Below are 7,908 nucleotides of genomic sequence, written 5' to 3' on the forward strand. Positions count from 1 at the left end.
CCACATTGTTCTGGCCTGCTCGAGGGAAACAGCTGACGGGCTGCTCAGGCTCTGCGTCTCCGACGATCTGCCAGTGCACCTCTCGAGCTCGTCTGCGGACACTTCCGCCAGGCGGGTAAGGTAGGTCCTGCTGGAGGATTTGCTCGAGTAGGACAAGGCGCTCGCGATCCTCGTCAAGCTTTGCCTTGAGCTCTCGTAGCTGCGCAATTTGCGCGGCTCTGTCTTCTTGCGGATGGGGGTCGACCTGACCGTCGTTCCCAGGCGTCCTGGGGTCTTCTCTCGCTGCAGGGGCTCGCCCGCCTGCAACGGTGTCTTGTGTCTCGTCGGTGGTTTCCACCGTTCCGTCGATATGGAACCACTCCCTAGTAGGGTCGTGGCTGTCGAATTCCGAGCCAGAGTCCGGCTCGGCGGCGTAGAAGCATCCGCGTCCTTCCTCCAGCAGCCGCTGCCTGAGGGAGGTGATCGTGTACCGTCCAGGGCCCAGGCGGCGGAGGCCTCGTACCTGCGAGAAGTCTGGTTCCTCGGATGCCCGTGGCCGTGCTTCAGGGTCGCGTGGGAGGACCATTGGTCTCTCCACGTATGTCTGGGCGTTTGGGCATATCGCCCTGGCGAGTGACGCTGTGGCATTGTCCAGGCCGAACGGCAAGGCTCCTCTTGAGGCGAACAGCCCGTGTGGAAGTAGCCTGGTGGTGGGGGACAGTGCGCGGGGTGCGTCACGTCCCGTCGTCGTGCGATCCTCGCGGCACTGAGCCGTCGTGCCCGTGGTGCGCGGGGCTATCGGCTCTCGTGCCGTCACCTGCCTGGCACGGACTGCTGGTCGTGGCGAGGCAGAAGGGCGATGGTGGAGCTGTCCACACCTCTTCTTGGACGGGGAGGCGTGGTGGTGAGGACGTCTCGGGGCCCTCATCCGGGTTGGCGCAACGCGGGCTCCTCCTGGCCCTTTGATCGAGAGCAAGATCATGTCATAGCCGGAGCCAGTAGACATGAACTCGAGACTCCCAAACCAAATCACTGTGGAGCGCGGAATCGGTGAAGAAAGAGTGGCCATCTGGGAAAGAATGGGAAATCGATGAAAAAACACGCAGGACCCCTACCTGGCGCGCCAACTGTCGGTGTTTTCGCCCGACGCATCTTCCGTCTTCGAGGCTGCGGTTGTCGATGACTATACGTATGACCGACTAGAGCGTCGAGTTGAGAGCCTCGACCTGTGTACGGGTAATCTCATTATGTGCATCAGTTAGGATACCCCTTACTGATACCCTCGACAAGTCTAGAACTACTAATCAAATTTCATCATAGGCCCAACAGAATTTCAGCAGAATTATGTTGAACTTTGGTTGCAGCACATAGATCATACCACTTAAACTAAGAAGACAAGAGCACACTATCGTACTACTCTGAAAGAAAGTAACAAACCTGTGACTATATCAAACCTATGACTATATCAACCACTAGTTCTATGCATGATCTATACAAACATCAATAGTAGTGCAAGCCTTTAGTGGGAAAATTTTCAAAACTTTTACTAGAGATACCAAATCATACCGTAGCCATTTATCTAATGCACAGTACATTAAACCTACATCCACCAAAATTAGTGCAGTACACTGTTGATATTTGGTAACGCAATAAGAAAATGATCCGCAAGCGCACGGATATCGGTGAGCATTTCACCCGGGAGGTTTTCCAGAGTATCGTATTTATATTTTTACCACTGGGAGAAAGGGTGCATCTGACTAACCAAATCTATTACTACTATCTCTTTAGGCTACAAAGAATGTTTCTCGATGTGAGTGATGTATAGAGCAGACTGCAACCGTAGTCTCGTTCTAACCTCGGTAAGGATGATCTACTGTTCTATTGGGGAGGCTCACGGAATCTAGACAACACAAAGGATGTTCGACCCGCACCTATAACCCTACCCGTCCTGCTAACAAGATATGGGATACAAAGGTAACTCAGAAATGTCACGTTCCTCGCTACTACCACGGTCCAGCTAGTCAGGGGATATCTATGAGTACCCTAGCCTAAACACCACGTTTACGCTAGCAAGTGATTACTCTAATACTCAACCGGAAGAGGATTAAAGTAAACTCATAAACCAAAGAACAATAAAGCAAGAACTTAAGTCGAATTACTGAAGAATCTTAGAAGCAAGCCTCGGGTTAGGAGACTTGATCCCGTAGGTACAACTCGGAGTAGACACCGACAGGCTGGCCTTCCTCCGATCCACACCTCCACTCTATCTCTCTCTCAATCTAGTAGAAACTAGAAGATCTATTTCTACCTTACATTGGTTGCTAAGCCTAAAAAGAAATATTATTTAGAGAAGAGGTTTTCCTTCGAGGGCACCCCTCAATCTCTATGATAATTTCTTGTCTTCTCCAGGGGCCAGGGGGTCTCCTTATATAGTCCTCCTCTATGTGTTTTTGGGTCGGTAGGCGAGGTGGTACTACATTATCTTTGATCTATTAGGTCGGTGGAACGTCGTGTGCGAAGAGAGTCCCGAAAGGCTTCCAGAGGGGGGCGGGCGCCCAGGTCCTCAGGGCGGGCGCCCTGGGCCTGGCCCCTTTCGGCCTCCGCTTTCTTCCCGTGGCTTCTGGAGTCTTCTAGATGGTAGAAAATTGCGCGGTGCATTGATATCTCTATGTAATCCTGACATGTGGGCCTTTCTTCCTTATTTCCTGATAACCCCCTGCAGAAATAGACAAACACCAAAACTCGTGGAATTCTGTCAGATAAAACCCTAAGTCTAGATGTTGATTTCATTTGGATTCTTTTCTTTGTTTATTTGATAATTAAATTTGATACTTAAGGACCGTCAACATACACCTCACCTACAAATTGCATTGCATAGCATTTTTCAAGTGTTTGTTCTTAAAAGACAGGAAACCACAAAAGTAAGAATGAGTGTTTTACTCCAGACTTCATCTCCGTGTAACATGTTAGCAGCAGCAAATCACACGGTAATGGACCTTTAAGTTCTTAGTTTGGGGAAATTAATTCACAGGAAATTGCAGGCATCATAGATCAAGGATCCATATCAATTTGGGGACCGTTTTACAGAAGCTCCTTCAACCAACAACTTCTTAGCAATGAAGGCCAACTGCTTTGATTGTTCAGGAAAATTAGAAATGCTTGCAAGATATTCACCACCTACTTTACCAAAAAAAACAATGGAGATATTTACCGTAATGTTATAGTAAACCACTTAGTAAGGAGTTACTATAATATTGTAAATTAATATAGTAATTATCGTAACTCAAATTGGCTACAAAATAAGTTATTTTGTAGCCAGCTACAGAGTAATAGTTATATATATATATATATCATAACAAGAATTGATCAGGTGAAATTATTATCAAATTTATTTCTTCCGGTACTACCCTATTTGATGATTTCACCAGTCAGCTTAAAATCATATTTGTTGATCTTTTAGTCCATTTTCAGATTTGCTTTTGGTACAGTGCACCCTAGTAATTCTATTAGTGATGCGGTATGGTGGTCAAGCTCGGCCAAGCTAAGTGCCAACATCATAATTAATCAGTCACAACTCTTTGGACCAAAATCTAGCATTTTCCTACTCTTAGAACTTGGAGCAATTGCACTAGACTGCAGTCACCACTGTGCTTCCTTGTCGCTTGTCGGGATCAGTACCTATAGCATCCGGGGTCGGGTACGGTAAGGAAGCATTTCTCCGGCCCAACCATATGCTCTTCTCAGATTTCATCAATTTTCGCTGATTATATTGCATGCATCGCAACAAGCACTTACTCTTGCAATCACTATGTCAAAAAAGCACTTCATAAACGCTCGTTCGCGCGCATAACAGACACTCCAGCATGTATCGAGAATAATATGTCTGTAAGGCTTTATTATAGATGCGCAAAACAAGCGTCTATATTAAAAATAAAATCTATAGACATACGTACCAACATACTACCGTGATTAAATTAAATACGCGTCTATTTGAACGACACAACATTCAAATATGTGTACTCTACATGGGTATCACTGCACCACAACCTTTAAACAGCAATGGACAATCCGTTGCTGAAAGGGGTGTACACCATTGGACAATCCGTTGCTAAATGCTATAGCGACGGACCACTACCGTTGCTATTGAAGCCGTCGTTATATATATATAGCAACGGACATCATATTTAGCGACGGACAATTCGACGGTCTGACTTTAGCATGGATAGCCTCTTAGAGCTTTTAGCAACGGATAGTCCATCGCAATAAGAACTTTTAGCAACGGATAGTCCATCAAGCTCAAATCAAATAGGTAAAAAAAATAAAAGCTGATCTAAAGGTATAGCTAATGATCAAATATTAGTCATACCTTGATTCACATACACATAAGTAATGACATTCAAAAGTGATCACATTATCATACATTGATTCATGTATCGAACAAGTACATTATATACATATAATGTCATTTAACATCAAACTAGTCACTTAACGTGACGAGTAAATAATTTGTCAGAAACTACTGTGACAATCAACTCTCTTGTTGATCTTGTTCTTCACCTGCTCAATCACATCAAGAAATGCTAACATGCCTTTAGCATAAAATCTAACATACCAAACATAGCACATAGTTTAATAATACTAATTTAAGGTGCACATAGTAGTTTGGAGCTTTAGATAAGTCAAAACTAGGTAGATAACCAAATTAACATATACTAGTTTACTAGTGACTTAATAGAAGCTAGGTAGATAACCAAAACAGGTTAGGAGTTTAAAAAAAATCACAATGTCTATATATCTACATATTTATCTTATTTATGTTCTTCATGCTAAACTCTGTTTCTAAGATTACATCTTTGCTCAAGTGGATCTTGCTTTGCATTATAAACAGATATATTTTGAAAAAGGAGCAAGCAATAGTGCATATTAAAAGGACCAAACAACAGTTCTTTTATCTAAACTGAAGAAATCTGAGTAGCTAAAATAGTAGCAACTATTGTGCTATTGAACTTGCTGCACCTAGCAATTAACCGACTTCAAAAAAAACTTGCAATTAACCATTGCACTACAAATCTGCAACTTGCAAGTTTTTGGAAGCTCGACATGTGAAGCTATAATTATACTTGCTGCCTATTGGTCCTTATCACCAGCGAGGAAGAGATAAGATGAGTCAATGCAACATACACTGCCTATTGGTCCTTATCACCATGCCACTTTTCTAAAGTTGCTCTCTAGGTCATATTGTTCCAAGACAATCAAAAACTGCAAGAGGCATGAAACTTTCTATAGCAACCATCCAAGCACAACAGAGATGTAAAAGCACAAGCATCACAACTCTTAATAAATGTTGATACAATGTACCAAAAATTGGCAGAATAGTGAAGTCTAGAACTACTAATCAAATTTCAGCATAGGCCCAACAGAATTTCAGCAGAATTATGTTGAACTTTGGTTGCAGCACATAGATCATACCACTTAAACTAAGAAGACAAGAGCACACTATCGTACTACTCTGAAAGAAAGTAACAAACCTGTGACTATATCAAACCTATGACTATATCAACCACTAGTTCTATGCATGATCTATACAAACATCAATAGTAGTGCAAGCCTTTAGTGGGAAAATTTTCAAAACTTTTACTAGAGATACCAAATCATACCGTAGCCATTTATCTAATGCACAGTACATTAAACCTACATCCACCAAAATTAGTGCAGTACACCTCACCTACAAATTGCATTGCATAGCATTTTTCAAGTGTTTGTTCTTAAAAGACAGGAAACCACAAAAGTAAGAATGAGTGTTTTACTCCAGACTTCATCTCCGTGTAACATGTTAGCAGCAGCAAATCACACGGTAATGGACCTTTAAGTTCTTAGTTTGGGGAAATTAATTCACAGGAAATTGCAGGCATCATAGATCAAGGAACCATATCAATTTGGGGAAAGGAGAGAACGAAGGGACATATGAGCAAAACCTAAGCAGCTAGGGTTACCGTTTCACAGAAGCTCCTTCAACCAACAACTTCTTAGCAATGAAGGCGAACTGCTTTGATTGTTCAGGAAAATTAGAAATGCTTGCAAGATATTCACCACCTACTTTACCAAAAAAAACAAGTGAGCCAATATAAAATGCCAATCTAGACCAATATTAAAATCTGTATACAACTTGGAATATAGTCAGACCCCATACATATGAATTTGCACCTCTGTTAACTGTAAGCATTTTGTTGGGTTTTAGACATAGGATGCACTGGAAGATTTAGTCAGACTAGACAAGACTTCAGACCTCATATATAAAGTAGGCATAAGGGAAACATTTGTGCAACGAGCTTTGTTTATTTGTAGCCATCTTGTATCATTTGTTTGAGGCATGTATTACAACAGCCTTTGACGGTATTACAACAGCTCGGCCAAATCATGACACAGTTTGGAACATAACTACTGCCGTCTATCATCAAGTGACACATCTTTCCTGTGGACATTACACAGAGTTAGGAAAAAAATAGCAAGAAGCCAATAACTATGATAGTGGAGCAAGATGGTAACAACAGTAAAGGTTCTTGGAGTGCAGGTAGCAAAAGACAGTGTATAGTACTCTGCTGGTTTACAGGGTAGTAGGGTACTCTTGTTCTCTGTCCGCCTCTACAAAGCTTGATTTATTTAGAACGTGGAGCAAATATAATGGCAGAAAGGAGGAAAATTAATCCTTCTTTGAAAACAATTTTTTGCGGTAGTACTTCATGATTGATGTATCTCGACTTATAAACACAAGTGCACTATAACAATCCAAGAAAAAGAACAGGGCCATTAAAATGTTAGCATTAACGCATAGGCAACATATCAGTATGCTGAAAAATAAAGTGTGAATATTTATACATAATAAAAGGATCTAAATTGGGGGTAGGTGAGGAAGATGAGCACCTGGCCGGAGTCATGCTTCGGATTGGGCAGATCCTCTAGCAGATCGAGATGTGGATAGGGGAAACAGAGCGGAGCAGATCCTGGAGCACGTCCTCCAGCAGTTCGTCGCCGTCAACCACTGAAACGGACTCTCCGCACGACTAGGGAAACTCGATCTGCTGGGGAAACTCTCTGGGCTCTCCTAGGGCAGGCGGCTGGCTGGTTGAGGTCGGCGGTGAGCAGCCAGCCAAGGACGACGGCAAGGGCGGGCAGCAGGCCAGGGCAACCTCAAAGTCAGGCGGCATTAGGGGCGAGCAGCCGGCGAGGGCAGCAGGTGCGGAGGCAGGCGGGGAGGAGTCGGCGCGATGGAGTGCGTGGAGGCGGCACAGTGAATGTCGTAGCGCATAGTAGAGGGGATTTTGGGTGGCTGTGTATTGGGTTTTTAGGGTTACAGGTGATTTTGGGCCAAAACTTTCGCGGAAACGGGCCGAAAACATCTTGCCATAGGATAGTTTTTTTAGCGACGGACAATCTGACTCTATTACTGATATATAGCAACGGATGATCCAACATAGAAGTAAAATACTTATAACAACGGACCATCCAACGAATTATTGATTTCTAGCGACGGAGGATCCGAGAGACACTTTTAGCAACGGATCGTTCAACGCTAATTTTTATTTTTAGCAACAGTCATCCAATGCTATTTTAGTGTTGTGGTATAGTGTATACAGTAAGGATACCTCTACAGACGTGATTGTTAAGCACGTCTGTTTTAGTGAACATTGTACAGACACGCGTACGGTACACACGTGTGCAGGTAGGTTAGTACTACAGATGTAAGTGGTAAACGCGTCTATTTGAAAGCTTATAGTAGCGACGCCTGTACAGTACATGCATTTATAGTTATGATATACTAATACATACATTGTTATTATGCGTTTGTAGTGTGGAGCACACTACTCTTGTTTTGTCCGCACGTTTGTAGTATTTTTCTTACCATAGACGCGTCCAAGCTATAAAGCCATT

The 7,908-nt window shown here is 43.2% G+C and overlaps 1 long non-coding RNA gene across 1 annotated transcript; it reads right to left on the reverse strand.

Moving 5' to 3' along the window:
* On the reverse strand, positions 4,370-7,298 carry LOC110435252. The gene is made up of 2 exons (XR_002452863.1): positions 6,901-7,298; positions 4,370-6,451 (listed from the first exon to the last, which is right to left on the reverse strand). It is a non-coding gene; the product is annotated as an uncharacterized LOC110435252 (long non-coding RNA).

This window comes from Sorghum bicolor, chromosome 5 (assembly GCF_000003195.3).
Source record: "Sorghum bicolor cultivar BTx623 chromosome 5, Sorghum_bicolor_NCBIv3, whole genome shotgun sequence".
Classification (NCBI taxonomy): domain Eukaryota; kingdom Viridiplantae; phylum Streptophyta; class Magnoliopsida; order Poales; family Poaceae; genus Sorghum; species Sorghum bicolor.